Source organism: Sparus aurata, chromosome 18, assembly GCF_900880675.1.
Source record: "Sparus aurata chromosome 18, fSpaAur1.1, whole genome shotgun sequence".
Lineage (NCBI taxonomy): Eukaryota > Metazoa > Chordata > Actinopteri > Spariformes > Sparidae > Sparus > Sparus aurata.
Genome location: NC_044204.1, coordinates 1,536,327 through 1,553,222, shown reverse-complemented (window position 1 = coordinate 1,553,222; position 16,896 = coordinate 1,536,327). Strand labels below are relative to the sequence as shown.

Sequence of the window (16,896 nt, the reverse complement as noted above, 5' to 3'; positions counted from 1 at the left end):
CATCTGCATATGTAATCCCCTGCGTGGTCCTAATCCGCTGTACCTCCGTTGCTTTTTTATTGGCTTCGCATCCGCGATATGCCGAGCTATGCTCTCCCCCACAATTGCAACATTTCAGTTTAGCTCCCGCTTCGCATTTCCCATATTCATGCTCTCCTGCATATCTTCCACACCTCTGTTTGCCTTTACAGATTGCTGCTACATGGCCATATTTTTGACACTTATAGCATCTCAATGGCGGAGGGACATAGGGTCTGACTTCATAGCTGATGTATCCTATGAATACTCTGTCCGGTAACTTCGTCTCATCAATCTTTATCATAACAGACAAACTATCAAATTTTTCCCCATTTGTAGTTGTTTTTAGACGTTTTGCCTCAATCACTTTTGCTCCCATCACATTCTCTTTCACTTGTTGTTCGGTGATAGCTGTCGGTATTCCCGAGATGACTCCCCGTACGATCTTTTTGCCCTCAAACAGTGAGCATTGTACTTTCTTTCCGTCAATTTTACTTAGTCGGAATGCCTTCCCTTGTTGAGCACTATCCCTGCATACTACTGTGATGTGAATGTGCTGTGGGACACAATCGGTGACGTAATGAGCATTACCCGCCCATCAATGGAATTGAGTACAGGTGTGTGTGTGGGTGATTGCGGCGGGAGGAGGATTGGAAGGAGACAAAAGACTGAGCAGATGGGGCATGAAGAGAGCATTTTACCGCTGCGGCTCGGCACTCTTTGGGAGGGAGGGTGTCGTTCGCAGTTATTTAGGACTGCCGGCGACGAAGACAGGTAGAGCAGGGGGTTAGATGTTCCTGTGTTAGGAGGGGAGGTTTGTTGCCTCCTTTAGAAAGTCAGGGCCGGGACTGTAGAAGAGTGCAGTAGCCGCCACTGCTCCTCGTACTTCCTGCTGCCGTGCGTGCCACCGACGCCCGGCCGAACTCTGTCTGTGCCGTCCAGCGAAGCCGTTCCCCGGGGAGTTGGACGGCATCACAAGCTCAGACCCCGGGGGAGGGTCTCGTCGAGCGGGCGAGTTAAGTTTGACTTTAATATTGATGATTAATGTTTTTCTGTATATGTGTGTCCATATAGGCCTATCGTGTAATTTGTGTAGTACGGAGGGGGAGGTTACAGGTGGGAGAGTTACTCTAAGTCGTAAGCGGGACAGTCATATGGTTTCACTTTAAACGGTGTGAGTGGATTGCTGTGATTTCTCAGGTTGCTGTGGTTGATAAATTGCAGTGCCTCCTGCGTCGAGGGTGTAACGTGCCGTGGTTTGAAATGGTGTGTCTTAAGCTAGAATCTAGCCCTGTGTGTAGTGGTTCTCGACTTGTGTGAAGCGTGTATTGACCGTCCTGTGATGACTTGTGCCTCTAATTAGTTGTAGCCCTCCTTACCTCTATGAATTGGTTTTTACATGTTTAACTTGTGATAATTTAATAAAGACTGTCTATTTTGCTATATCGTTGTGATTATTTAAAGGCTCTGACACTAGCAGTATTTTCTGCTGAAGGACAAAACCCATATTTATTACACTACTAACAACGACCCATTCCGCAACACTTTTGCACTTTTAATCTCACCCAGCATTCTGTTTATTATCTCTGTCAGATGTATTGGATTCCACTCACCAAACGATGCACCGTCTTTGGTAAGTTTAATGATCACTTTATACTCTTCCCTCTCTCTTATCATTGTTGCTGCCCCTTGTTCACTGTCAGTTTTTTCTGAGTTTGATCTAACTCGTTGATTCTTTTTTTTCCGCTTACATCTACTACTGTTTGATTCCATCGTACTCCAAACTAGGGGTGGGCTGATCGATCCAAATATTGATAGTATCGATACAAAGGTGAGTAATGGTATCGGATCGATACTAGCGCGATGAGATCGATATTTTTGTTATAGTTTCTCTTCTATAAGTTCAGCAAATTACTCGTATTTCTTTACTGAGTTTTTGTCATTAAAGCGTCTCTCTCAGTTATGTGTGGTGCTCCTCTCCACCTCTCTCACTCCCATCACTCAGGTTCACTCTGAAGTATGAATATGGCAGAATATAGGCTAATAAACCTTTTTTGTATCTGTAGTGTTGAAGGAACATTAGTATTCCTATTTAGGCTACATGCAGATAGGTTATAGATTTACTTATGTTAAATAGTATTTTCTTATTTGGCTAAAATATTTGTATTGTATTTGTACTGTGTTTTATAATCATGATCAGCTAATTAAAGACAAAAGTACAAAATCATTCAATGATCAGGAATTTTCAAGTAAAAAGTATCAGTATCGGTATCAGCATCAGCAATACTGGCCCTGTAATAACTTGGTATTGGATCGATACCAAAATGTGCAGTATTGCCCACCCCTACTCCAAACCTCATTTCTCCCGCCATCAAACTCAATCCCCATCTCACTTCCTGATCTGTCACTTCCTTCTGCCATCTCTTGCCCATTCACAGTCCAGTTCGTGCCACTACCACCCATAGAAACAGGCTGTGTTCAAATTCAGGGGCAGCATCCTTCAAGGACCCGTGACCCCACAGTATGGGCTCATTAACATACTGATACATTACATTAATGCTGACATGTAAACTGCTGATCGCCACATATGGTTTTAATTTATACTTTAAAGGCATTGTATTTAAAATGTTTGGTAGATAGTTTTGTTTGTTGTAATTTATTATTATTATTATAATTAGAGTATGAAATTATAATTCTTGCCTCTTTCTTAAAACATTCTTAGTGACATGGCAGCTGTGGATGGAGTCAGAACTGCAGACCCAGTTGATGGAGGATGTGGTGGACAGAGGAGACTGAACCCCCAAAATCCCTGAGTACCGACCCAGATGTCCCACTGACTCCATCCAGCCCAGCAGCCTGTTACTGTCCATCATCTGTTACTGTTTTAATATTGTTTTTAATAATTATTATTTTTGTTAATAGTTAATAATAATCTGTAAATAGTTATTTATGCTGTAATTCTGGAAATAGTCGCAAATGTTAAGACCTTAATAATAAAAGAAAACATTCAATCCCTTGTTGTCCCTGAAAAGTAGCACTTGATGCCGTTTGCTGTTATAAACTGTACTTAAGCTTTAAATACCGAATGGAATAGACAATGTGTAACAATAAAACAATATTTTATTTCATGAATTATATAAAATGAACAATTATGAACAAATAATTTAAAAATAACTCATACATTTAACTAAATAACAGAAATAATGTAAGGATTGTCCTCTGGAGCAGAGAAGAGCCTTTCCGTCCTCTCTGCAGCCTCGTGTCCTTCTTCATCCTCCCTCCTCGAAGCAAGAGAAAAGGTAAACTCAAGATCACATTAACGCAGGGATGCAAAGATTTACAAAAAGTGACATCAGGACTGACAAATCGGCTATTTATTATTTATTATTATATATTATAGCCATACTCCCGTCCAGCCGGCGGAATGTTTCGCCCTGTGAACAAATGTTGTTCTGACTTCGGACAGTGATGAAGCTTCTCTGTTTACTCCCTAAAACACGATGAAATGTGAAACACACCAAAGAGTTCTAATACAGCAAAATAATATAATCATAAGGATAATAATCATAAACATAGCTCTTTATTCCAACGTTTAACTAGACTTTACACGGATCACAGCCTGATCTAAATCTGTTCATCTTCCGGTCCATTTATGTAGGCTACATGAAGTAAAACGAGTCTATAACATCTCCGCACAATACGATATACGATATGAGTCAACCTCTGAACGTCTAATGGTTGAAAGTAAAAGGCATTAAGTTGAGCATTACCAACGTATTTTAACTGATATTTTGAGGTTTTAAGGTCCCTTGAAGTTTACATATCTGGCGTTTGACGCTCAAATGACTAAAAACGGAGTATAGACCCAATACTTACATTTGAATGCGAGATCTGCGCCACGTGAGATCGCCATTATTTATTTATTTATTTCTTCTCTTTAGGCGCGCAATGAATCTTGGGCAATTTGTAGCCGCGAAGGATAGTAGCGGTGTGTCCTCCAGGAACAGGCAAAAGAAGGAGGCATTTGTGTATGGGGTGCCGAATGTAAAAATTCAATCACACTTTTGTGGCTGATATATTTAGAATATTTAGCTCACTTTTCTCACATTTAGCTCACTTTTCTCACATTTAGCTCATTTTCCTGACATTTGAGGTACAAATTAAATGGTAAATCTAAATGCTAAATCTAAATGTTAAATCTAAATCTAAATGCTAAATCTAAATCTAAATGTTAAATCTAAATCTAAATGCTAAATCTAAATCTAAATGTTAAATCTAAATCTAAATGTTAAATCTAAATCTAAATGCTAAATCTAAATCTAAATGTTAAATCTAAATCTAAATGCTAAATCTAAATCTAAATGCTTAATCTAAATTCTAAATCTAAATCTAAATGTTAAATCTAAATCTAAATGTTAAATCTAAATCTAAATCTAAATGCTTAATCTAAATGCTAAATCTAAATCTTAAAAGTTAAATCTAAATGTTAAATCTAAATCTAAATGCTAAATCTAAATCTAAATGTTAAATCTAAATCTAAATGTTAAATGTTAAATCTAAATATTAAATCTAAATCTAAATGCTAAATCTAAATCTAAATGTTAAATCTAAATCTAAATGTTAAATGTTAAATCTAAATGTTAAATCTAAATCTAAATGTTAAATCTAAATCTAAATGTTTAGAAAATATGCAAATAGCCCACGCCTGTCAGCGTGCACAGACCCGCCCACACCTCTGACGGACCGACGTGCTGTGGATGCGGAGGCAAAGAGAAGAAGGACCGAACATGGCCGGCTCGCTCCAATTAGGAGATACTGAGCGGGCAGTTATGGCAGGTGTGCCTGTTGCACTCCAAGGTGCACTTCCGCCGGTACCGTCCACACCGTTAACGGTAAGTTACGTAGTTAAAAGTTGAACTTTTCGCTGTATTCTGGGAGAAGCTATTGTTAGCTAACCGACCTAGCAAGCTAACATTTGCCAGTGTGACTTGGGTGCCAGCTAAGGTTTTGTGATTCACTGAAAGTTACTTTCGACTGTTATTTAGGGGCCGTCCACATGGGTGAAAACGATGTTTTTTTTCTCCGTCTTCCTCGTCATCGTTTTAAGAATATTTGCGTCCACACGTCTTCACTGAAAACGACTGAAAACGCTGTAGTTCATATTCCAGGCCAATAGGTGGCGCGTGACATTCACCAAAAACGGAGAAGAAGACACGGAGCATGCGCATCAAGCTTGCGCGCTGTAAACAGACAGTAGACGGAGAATCAGAACACAACAAGAAGATTAAAATGGCTAGTGCAAGGAAACCAGAATCGTTTGTGTGGACCGTTAATGAGGTCAAACTGCTGCTACGGCTCACACTCAACTACAAGGAGAGTAAGTTGCAGGAAAGGCTCAATATCTTCTGCAGCACGAACACGAGCATGCAGGCCGCCATTGTTGTTGTTGTTATGGAACGTCGCGGGGTGGGGCGATGGCGTCATTGTTTTGGAAAGTATGCGGATTCGCCGTCCACATGAAAACGGGAGGGCTGCGTTTTCGGATTTCTCCACCCTGAGACCCGTTTTCAAAAAAGTGCGTTTTCAGGCGCTGCGTTTTCAGGATCCGTATGGACGGTCGGCCAAAAACGATGCAATACATGTGCGTTTTCGCAAAACGGCGTTGTCGTCTGGACGGGTCCTAGAGTTACCCATAACTTAGTGATTACAGGTAAGAAAGCTGACTGTGCCTCATGAAGCATAAGCTGTGGTAGCTAAATAATGTTATGTAGCTAACTTTCCCAGATTGCTAACGTTAGCGCTATTGCTTGTTACATTAACCGAAGGACCAGGAGTTTTGCCGCCATGAAGGACATTTAATAAAAAGAAAAATACTTAAAACTCTTCGCCAAGGCAGAACCAATATGAACTGAAAGCTGTTTTTAAAGCAATCAAAGAATCTATGCTTTCCAAGGATGTGTCCTGTTAGTATGTTTGTGGTGTACACCGGACTCTGTGGTCATTAAACACTTTAACATGGATTTTTAACAGGTTGACATGTTGGCTCTTGTTTCAGGTCTCCACACCCCAGGTTAACCCACAGGCCCCTACAGCTGTGTCCTCAGGCACTGCCACCTTTGCTACCACTATGACATCACTGAGATCAGTAAGTAAAGTTGTGATATAGCATTACAACCTTTTGTTACCTAAGTTAACTGAGAAACATTAGTTCATGACAGAAAACGCATCCAGGGATTCAGGGGTTCCAGGCCCCTTGGCTTATAGAGAGGCAGCAATACACAGGATTTACATTTTTGAGAAAATATTTTCAAAATATTATCAAACAATAATTTGGTGGACCCCCAAGGGATCATGGACCCCCAGTTGAAGACCTCTGCTTTAATTCACACCTTACCCTGCTTCTTCTTTCTTTTTTCAGTGAAGCCCTCAGACCCCTAGTATTACTCAAACTTATTTGTTTTTAATAAATGTACTATGTCAAACTGTGAAAATGTTTTTTAAATACTGTTTAATATTAAAATAATTATGTATATTCAAATCTAAAGGTCTTATAACCCTACGCTTGTAGAGTAAGTTTTAAGAGAAGTGGTCCAGCTGCCAGAAGTTTGCATCCTGAGAAACACGTGGGGCAAAACTTGCATGGTCGGAATTGATGAGTGTGCCCTTGAGCAAGACATTTAACCCCAAATTGCTCCCTCCATTTCAAAAGATTTATTTTATTTCAATTTGTAGGTAAATCTGTGTTAGATACTGAGACCCTAGGTATGTAGGAAAGAAGCCCATGCATTTAAGGGTAAAGCTTTTGATGGAGTTTTTGTTGATGTCTTCACAGGTTCTGCCACTCCTGAAAGAAAATCCCTGCTTTAGGGTCCTTCTTGAGAAGCCTGAAGAACCCAGTGATATTACAGCAGCTGTTGTGGCTGCCCTCCTGAAACCCAACTACTCTGTTCTGGGAAGCAACAGAAGACCAAGAGAGGAGTTAATGGTGGTTAAGTTCAGAGAGTTTCTCCAATGTGTACAAGGTAAATGTATGCTTTTCCCTGATAAACCTGCTTAATTATGAAAAAAAAAAAACTCCATGTCTTGACAGAGTAAAACACACAAAGGATTTCCTGATGCACAACCCTCATGAATCCAGAAATCACTCCATATCAGTCCTGTAACACTTTCTATACAGGTCAGATGCTACATTCTCCTTACAAAGCCATTAGAGTATGTAGTAGAGAATATTGCTGTCTGTCAGTGTAAAACTTGTGCACTATCCTGCTGCAGTTGTGCTATAATGTGCAAGCGTTAAGCCTTTTCTCTACATTGTCCGACCCATGTTGAAGACTGAATCATTTCACTGTCTATAATCTGTGATAATTTGGTTGTGTACATATTTGTCTTTATTTTGTGTTTTGTATCTTTTTCACCCTTATAGAGAAAGAAGTTGGTGAACATCTTCATTCCAGGACCCTTACTGAGGAAGAGCAGGCGTTTATCCTGACATTGAATCCTGCATATCTAGACATGCACAGACACAATAAAGCCAGTAAACCAATGGGTGGTTTTGCTGATTTATTTTCTGTATACATTTCAGCTTTACTTATTGTTGGTTAAAACATTTCAGGCTAATGTTGAAACTGTTTAGCCTTTCTACCAATCTGCTCAAAAAGTATTTACAGTACAGCATTGTTAAATGTACACCACTACTGATTGACATGTTAATGTTACATTCTTTACTTAAGTACCTTCATTATTATTGGCTCAAGAGTTGTTTGTCTAGTGTGAAAAGCTGAAGTGGGGTTCTGTTTACTTGAGATGTGATTGAATGATTGTTAAATGCAGCTTTAAACTCATCTAATGTGCAATTGATCCTTAGAATGTACACAAAATGAAGACAAAATAATTCCCATTCATTGTCTACATCCAAGGCCTCCATTGACTCCAGTTCATAGAAAATATCAAGCATCCAATTCCTAATCAGAAATGGTACTGAATTTTGTGTGCCTTATGTTGTATTCCCACATCAGCTTGTATAAAGTGGGTCCGGTGATCCACAGGACTGAAGCCACTTCAGAAAGCGTTGTTCCCAGCAGCAGCAAACCCTCAATGTCCTCTTTGGAAAGTACTGTATGCCCATCCTACAAAACAGGAAAAAACACATCATGAATTGCACTGAACTAATCAACCTGTTATCATTTCCTACGTGCAGCCACGTTGACTGCATAGTCAAATCCCTTGGCATCACTATACACAGGGCTGGGTAGTAAATAATTTCATGTTATTGGGATTATTATAATCAAATTACCAAAAAAAAGCACCTATAATCAGCCCAAATTGGATTTGAAAAATGTGTAATTAGATAATAGTTACATTGTCATTGATTACTTGTTACATTTTTGATTTCTCCATTATTTTATCTTTAATGCAGAAAAGGAGAACAACTCTTAAAGTCATAATTTGCATATTTGGTTGTAGGTAATCCAAAGGTTTTAGGTTATTGACAAGAACTTTTTACACAGGTCATCAGGGATATATTTTTATAGTAACCTTCTAACCCTGACCATTCATTGAGACCTTAAGAACTAACCTGGGACAAGCTGGAATGACAAGGGAGGTCTAATATGCAATTATAGTTAAGTCACACAACCAACATGATGTATATAATGGAAGATGTATCAAGATGAACTATAGCAGAACAATAACTAGCTCTAAAATATGCCTTCTGAATTAGCTGATAAACTGGATGCGTTTTCTGTCATGAACTAATGTTTCCTGTGTATTGCTGCCTCTCTATAAGCCAAGGGGCCTGGAACCCCTGAATCCCTGGATGTGTTTTCTGTCATGAACTAATGTTTCTCAGTTAACTTAGGTAACAAAAGGTTGTAATGCTATATCACAACTTTACTTACTGATCTCAGTGATGTCATAGTGGTAGCAAAGGTGGCAGTGCCTGAGGACACAGCTGTAGGGGCCTGTGGGTTAACCTGGGGTGTGGAGACCTGAAACAAGAGCCAACATGTCAACCTGTTAAAAATCCATGTTAAAGTGTTTAATGACCACAGAGTCCGGTGTACACCACAAACATACTAACAGGACACATCCTTGGAAAGCATAGATTCTTTGATTGCTTTAAAAACAGCTTTCAGTTCATATTGGTTCTGCCTTGGAGAAGAGTTTTAAGTATTTTTCTTTTTATTAAATGTCCTTCATGGCGGCAAAACTCCTGGTCCTTCGGTTAACGTTAATGTAACAAGCAATAGCTCTAACGTTAGCAATCTGGGAAAGTTAGCTACATAACATTATTTAGCTACCACAGCTTATGCTTCATGAGGCACAGTCAGCTTTCTTACCTGTAATTACTAAGTTATGGGTAACTCTAAATAACAGTCGAAAGTAACTTTTAGTGAATCACAAAACCTTAGCTGGCACCCAAGTCACTCTGGCAATTGTTAGCTAGCTAGGTCGGTTAGCTAACAATAGCTTCCCCCAGAATACAGCGAAAAGTTCAACTTTTAACTACGTAACTTACCGTTAACGGTGTGGACGGTACCGGCGGAAGTGCACCTTGGAGTGCAACAGGCACACCTGCCATAACTGCCCGCTCAGTATCTCCTAATTGGAGCGAGCCGGCCATGTTCGGTCCTTTTTTTTTTTTTTTTTCCAAAATTTTATTAGCATGTTGATGACAAGACCTACATGACGAACAACAAATGTACAGGGAGTATTAATACACAAAAAACAAACAAAAAACAACAGAAAAACAAAAAAAAAACAAGCACCAGTAATATAAAGATTAGATAACTAAATAAATTAAGTACTTTATCAAATAAAATAACAGCAGCACCATTTCATCTGGCAGGACAGTCCACAATTTTTCCCAATAGACTTGATGTCTTTAAAGCTTTTTTGTTCTTAGGCACATTACATACAGAATCATAAAAAATATTGAGCTCAACCTTGAACAAAGTTTCATTTGGAATAAATTGAAGAAATTTGGCTTTATGAATATGAAATTTACCAAGCAGACACAGCAATTTTATCACATCATTAATTTCCTTATTGTTAGATTCAACACTCAAAAATAAGACCATATCTTCTGTAATTGTGACCAGGATCTTATAAGACTCCCAAATTAATAAAGACATTTGAGTCCAAAAGTTAGTAGAATGGAGGCATCCATAAAATAAATGAGAAAATGACTCAACGTCTTCTTTGCAGAAGGAACATAAAGGGGACACATCGGGTCTAAACTTGTTAATGAATTCATTACATGGATAGTATCTATGTAAGAGTTTAATATGAACTTCTTTAACTTTACCGGGGATAAGAAAACTGTTAAATTCGGTCCAGACATTCCTGCTGATGTTGGGAAACATCTCTCTCCAACGATGAAAGGAGTTGGGATATTGACTATGAATAGAAGTAAAAACACTCCTTATATGAGCATTATTACAAGAACGTTCCTCAAAAGCCCTTCCACCAAGCCACAGTGTGGGAATCCTTCCTGAGAAAGGTTCATACAGAAATGATGCCTTAATTAGAGATAGTACTTTAGTAGGTATACTTTTAAGTATTCTGGAATGCAAAGAACGGGGGATATCTATTGCTCTTTGTTGGGTGAATTCTTCATAAGTAGCTAGATCCCCAGTATCATTTAGAAGCTCATAAATAAACACAATACCTTGGTCATACAATTCCTTAAAAAATAGGGTCTTATTTTTGTATACAACATGTTGATTATTCCATAAGACACATGTGTGTGGGGAGAAGTTGTGTTTGAAAGCAATTTTCCATGAGTCCAGGGCTTGTTTATGGAAATTGGCAAGTTTAACAGGCAATTTACTTGAAATAAAATTACACGAAAGCAAAAACTTTAAACCACCACATTTGGCAAACAAATGATTGGGGATAAAAAACCAGGGGGTATTATTATGTACCAAACAATGTTTTAACAAGTTGATTTTAAATATACTATTAATGGTTTGAAAGTCTAAGACATTAAGACCACCTTCTGAGTATTGTCTGATAAGTGTTTTCCTCTTTACATACTCAGTCCTGTTTCTCCAAACAAATTTAAATAAGAGTGAATCAATAGCTGCACACGTTTTCCGATCAACATATAAAGACAAGGCTGGGTATACTAATCTAGATAAACCTTCTGCCTTAGAAAGTAAAACACGACCCATAATAGTAAGGTCTCTTTGTAACCAACAGTTAAAAATCGATTTAGATTTTACAATTTTTGGCAAAAAGTTTTGAGAGATCCTTTCATCTGTAGATCTGTTTATTGTAATTCCCAGATATTTTACCACTTTTTTTACCTTTATGCCATCTATTAAAAGAATGTCAGAATCATGTACAGTCATTATCTCACACTTAGTCTTATTAATAGTAAGGCCAGAAGCAACGGAAAACATTTTTAAGGCATCTATAACAATAGGGACTTGAAGTTCATTTTGAAGAAACAGACAGGTATCATCAGCAAGCTGACTGATGGTGAGAACATTGTTACCTATCTTGATACCTTCTACATTCACACAATTAACAATAAATAAATTAAGAACTTCAGCAGCTATCAAAAATAAGAAGGGTGAAATCGGACACCCTTGTCTTATCCCACGTTTTACATCAAAACGAGGAGAAGTACCGTGTGCTAAAGATACACAACTATTAATATTAGTATAGAGTGTTCTTATAATATTATTGAAGTTTTCTCTAAACCCAAAATATTGTAAAGCCTCAAAAATAAAAGAATGTTCGACAGTATCAAAAGCTTTGTAGAAGTCCAAAAACAAAATCAGTGACTTTTCATCAAATAAATCTGCGTAATCTAAAATGTCCAAAACGAGCCGAATATTGTCAGATATGTGCCGACCTTTCATAAAACCTGTTTGCGTAACAGAAATAATTTCCTCTAGGCATAATTTTAATCTATTAGCATACAGTGCAGCAAGAATTTTGTAGTCTGAATTGAGCAAAGTTATAGGTCGCCAGTTATCAAGATAAAGGAGATCTTTACTGGGCTTAGGAATGAGAGATATTAAGCCTTGCTTCATAGAAACAGTTAACTCATTATTTTTGGCACATTCAACAAAAACGTCCAACAACATGTGTTTTAAATCTTCCCAAAATGTCACATAGAATTCATAAGGTAACCCATCTGGACCGGGACTTTTGTTTGATGGCATTTTTGTAATAACAGACTGCAATTCTTCTATAGTAATTGGACCTTCACAAAGCTCACAGTTCTCTCTGGAGATTTTAGGAATAAATGGGGATACTTTGTCAAAAAAGACACGACAAGACTGAGGGTCAAATGAGGAAGCGTATAACTTTTGATAGAAGTTAGATATAAAAGAAGATATTTCCTTTTCATTTTTAGATAGATTATTGTCAATATATAAAGCAGATATTTTTTTTGCTTCACCTCGTCTTTTCTCCAAATTAAAAAAGAAAGATGAATTTTTTTCTCCATGTTCCAACCATCTGGCTCGAGATCTTATGAACGCTCCCTTTGCCTTTGTTTGGAAAAAAAGATCAAATTTTTCCCTTAATGATTGTAATCTTAGTTTATCTTCATCACTTGGAACAGGAATATTTAATATCTCATTCAGCTCTCTTACATTATCAGCGTAAGTCTTGCTTCGATCTCTGGATTGTTGCTTTCCAAATTGTCTTGAGAACTTTTGACATTCAAACTTTAATAACTCCCACTTTAACATAGGAGTAAATCCAGACAGTGATTTGAATTTGTTGATGATTTGCTTAATACCCAACCGATAATCTGAATGTTGGAGAAAGGAAGCATTTAATTTCCAGTATCCAGGTTTGCTGCGACAAAGAGAATTTGAGTTTGAGATAGAAATATCTATTCCAGCGTGGTCAGTTAAGGGAGCAGCAGTTATATTACATGTTCGGACCAAAGAGGCCAAATCGTCAGAAATAAGCCACAAGTCTAACCGAGATTTTTGGGTGAGATCTGCTTTAAACCAGGTAAAGAGGTTTGTTTCATGTGGGTGTAAAATTCTCAGGGCGTCTAATAACGAAAGTTTACTACAGAAATCATATATAATAGGGTTCAAATTATCTTGATTGCCCCTTGCAGGGTATCTGTCTGTACATAAGTTTGGAGCCTCATTAAAGTCACCGCCAACGACAACAGATGCTGAAGGAAATTTGTTTCTTACTTGCAGAATTTTGTCAGACAAAAAATTAAGGAGTGTGACATTGGAGTTCCTTGTATTAAATCCATAAATATTTACCAAAATAAATGTATTATCCCCAGATTTAATTACTACCAAAATCCATCTACCCATATCAGAAGCCTCTGTATACAGAATCTCGCCAGTAAATTTAGGATTGAATAAAATTAATACACCTCCTGAAAAATTAGTACCATGAGAAAATATAGCTTTTCCTCCCCATTGGTTGCGCCAGAATGCTTCATCTTTTGAAGAAGAATGAGTCTCCTGTAAAAAATACATATCCTTATTTTGATAACTACAAAATAAAAATAAAGCTTTTCTTTTAGTTAAATCTCGGACTCCCCGTACATTAAGAGAAAAACATGAAAAATTAACAACGAACATACGTATACACGCAAAACACAGTACACTAATGAACAATGTTACTCAAACAGTAGTTTCTACTAAAAGTTGAGAAATGTGCAAAACCTGAATTCACAAACCAAAAACCATCCTCAGAGTGAACAATCTTAGAAACTGACCCATGTAAATGGTATCACCTTCGTGTTATAAACAAATATAGAAGTATAAACCAATAGAAACATTCTTGGACGGAACAAATTATATGCAAAGCATATGAACAAGTAAAGATCTATCCTTCTTAACAATTCCAAAAAACATCCTGTATATTCAGAAAAGGGGGCAGGAATATCAAGAGAGCGTAAGATTCAGAAAGCATGCAGCTCAGTATACTAAGCTGCATACCCTCTGAATCCAACCTACATTTTTTCACAATCAAACACCTGCTCATGTAAATACCTCATGTCAAGTCCTCCACAGAGATCTTTTTACCACCAATAATAGCAAAAGGGCCGCTGAAGCCTGCTCTCTTGTTCTGCTTCCTCGCCTCCTCCACCAGCGGCCACAGCTTCGCTCTCGCCTCCCTGACTTGCTGAGTTAAGTCCTCCGATATCTTCACGTTCTTCTGCTTAAGGACCTCAGAATGTTTTGCGTCCGCCCAGACTTGATCTCGGTGAGCTCGGTACGAAAAGCGGACTATGATGCGGCGCGGTGGATGCTGTTCCTCCCTCCTCCTCCGTGGTCCCAGTCTGTGGGCGAAGTCCACCGTCTTCTGAAGAGAGTCGGCGAGACCAGGTGAGACACGGGAGAAAATCTCAATCACCATCATTTTCGTATTCTCGCCCTCAACCTCAGGAATCCCGGATACCTTCAAGTTCCAGCGCCTGGAGTACGCATCCATGTCATTCGCTTTTTCCACCAATTTCTTATTTTCAGCAGACAAAGATTTAATCTGGAGCTCCAGGGGATCCACTCTGGATGCCAGCTCCTCCACCTTCTTCTCCACAGCTTGCACTGAAGTAAAGAGCATTTGAATACTCTTAAAATTGTTCTCTATGGACTTCTCTATGAACTCCAGCTTCTCCCTGAAGCCATGCTGCGACTCAGTGATCTTGTTAATGGCCGCCAGCAGGACAGCGTTAGAGGGCTCCGACCTCGGCTCACGGCGCGAAGATTTTTTCTGTGGGCTAGTGCTCGGAGAAGTTTCAGCCTCCACAGGTGATTTGGCGTAGGTATGGCACCGTTTAAGACTCTCCGCTGACTCTTCCATTGCCGTTTCCTCATCCTCCAAAGTAGACGACATGTCTGCAGAACCAGTTATTTAGCGGTTGGAGCCTTTTTAACAGACAATAGTTTGGACACCGAGCTAGCAAGCAAACAAAGTCACGGTTAACAACTGCGTTAGCTCGTTGTGGGCAGAGCCCGACAGAGAAAGTCCACGAAAAAAAAAAACACCAGTGGGTCAACGTTTCACCAACAGGCCTCAAAACAATTTTTTACAACGTTAGCAAACTATTTACATGTTTTCTAGTCTTAGGCAGGCGAATTCAAGCCCCGAACGAAAAAAAGCTTCGGCAGCGCATAGAAGAAGCATCTTACAGTGGCGCCATCTTGGCCCCTCCGGCCATGTTCGGTCCTTCTTCTCTTTGCCTTCGCATCCACAGCACGTCGGTCCGTCAGAGGTGTGGGCGGGTCTGTGCACGCTGACAGGCGTGGGCTATTTGCATATTTTCTAAACATTTAGATTTAGATTTAACATTTAGATTTAGATTTAACATTTAGATTTAACATTTAACATTTAACATTTAGATTTAGATTTAACATTTAGATTTAGATTTAATATTTAGATTTAACATTTAACATTTAGATTTAGATTTAACATTTAGATTTAGATTTAGCATTTAGATTTAGATTTAACATTTAGATTTAACTTTTAACATTTAGATTTAGATTTAGCATTTAGATTAAGCATTTAGATTTAGATTTAACATTTAGATTTAGATTTAACATTTAGATTTAGATTTAGAATTTAGATTAAGCATTTAGATTTAGATTTAGATTTAGCATTTAGATTTAGATTTAACATTTAGATTTAGATTTAGCATTTAGATTTAGATTTAACATTTAGATTTAGATTTAACATTTAGATTTAGATTTAGCATTTAGATTTAGATTTAACATTTAGATTTAGATTTAGCATTTAGATTTAGATTTAACATTTAGATTTAGCATTTAGATTTAGCATTTAATTTGTACCTCAAATGTCAGGAAAATGAGCTAAATGTGAGAAAAGTGAGCTAAATGTGAGAAAAGTGAGCTAAATATTCTAAATATATCAGCCACAAAAGTGTGATTGAATTTTTACATTCGGCACCCCATATTTGTGGGGAGCATTTGGAGCACACTTTGAATTTGGACAGGCTTCGCGCGGCTTACTGACGTAATTGCACTTCAAATACGCACTCCGAAGGATGGTGCCCCTGAATTTGGACACAGCCACAGACATATATACATAGACGCCTCATTGAGCGCTGGACCGTACGTCGACGTCGCCGCCATATTGGAGGAGGCAGATCCGCCCCGTGAACTAATACAAGTAAATGGAGTGAACTTTATAAAGCTCACTTCTACAAAGTGCTATAAGCTAATGTGTCTCATTTACACATTCACACACGTACGGATATATTCAGGAAACAGAGAGGAACCAAAAACAACGTCTGTAATGTTCTCTGAGGATTATAACCGTTAACTAATCCTCATATGTTCAGCAGGTCGGCACCAAACCATTTTATGAGTGTTTACAGCTGCCTATGTATGTAACGCTGTTACTGTGATGATACCTGACAGTTAAATATTTAATCTGTGTTATAATAACCAGATCCTGACATGTAAATGAGACATCTGTCTGCCATACTGTCCACTTGGTTTATCTAATTTAACTTTAAATATGGACAACTGACTGCATAATATAGCTACGAATCAGGATCAGAAATACTTTATTGATCCCCGATGGGAAATTCCAGCGTTACAGCTTCTCCCATTCAAAGTCAAGAATATACAGAAAAATAGTACTACTACTACTACTACTACTACTACGAGTTCACTAAAAATAATAATGTTGAAAACTATATATGGTGCATTAGTAGCCTGCTGATATTTCACTTTCTTTTTTTTCTTTTTTTTTAACCATGAAATGTTATTTTATATATGTTATAATGTTTTGTCATGGTGTATATCTCTTCACTGCTGTTGCAGTTTCTGATCTTGATTTGCAGACTTGATTTTTGTCGCCATGATTGTTATTATTTGTACTTAGATCATCAAAAATCACTGTATTATAAAAACG

At 38.0% G+C, this 16,896-nt stretch overlaps 1 long non-coding RNA gene across 1 annotated transcript; it reads left to right on the top strand.

The window, feature by feature from the left end:
- The first annotated feature begins 535 nt into the window (after positions 1 to 535).
- LOC115568302 (uncharacterized) lies at positions 536 to 2,802 on the top strand. The gene is made up of 3 exons (XR_003981367.1): positions 536 to 1,651; positions 1,807 to 1,849; positions 2,741 to 2,802. It is a non-coding gene; the product is annotated as an uncharacterized LOC115568302 (long non-coding RNA).
- Positions 2,803 to 16,896: the final 14,094 nt, after the last annotated feature.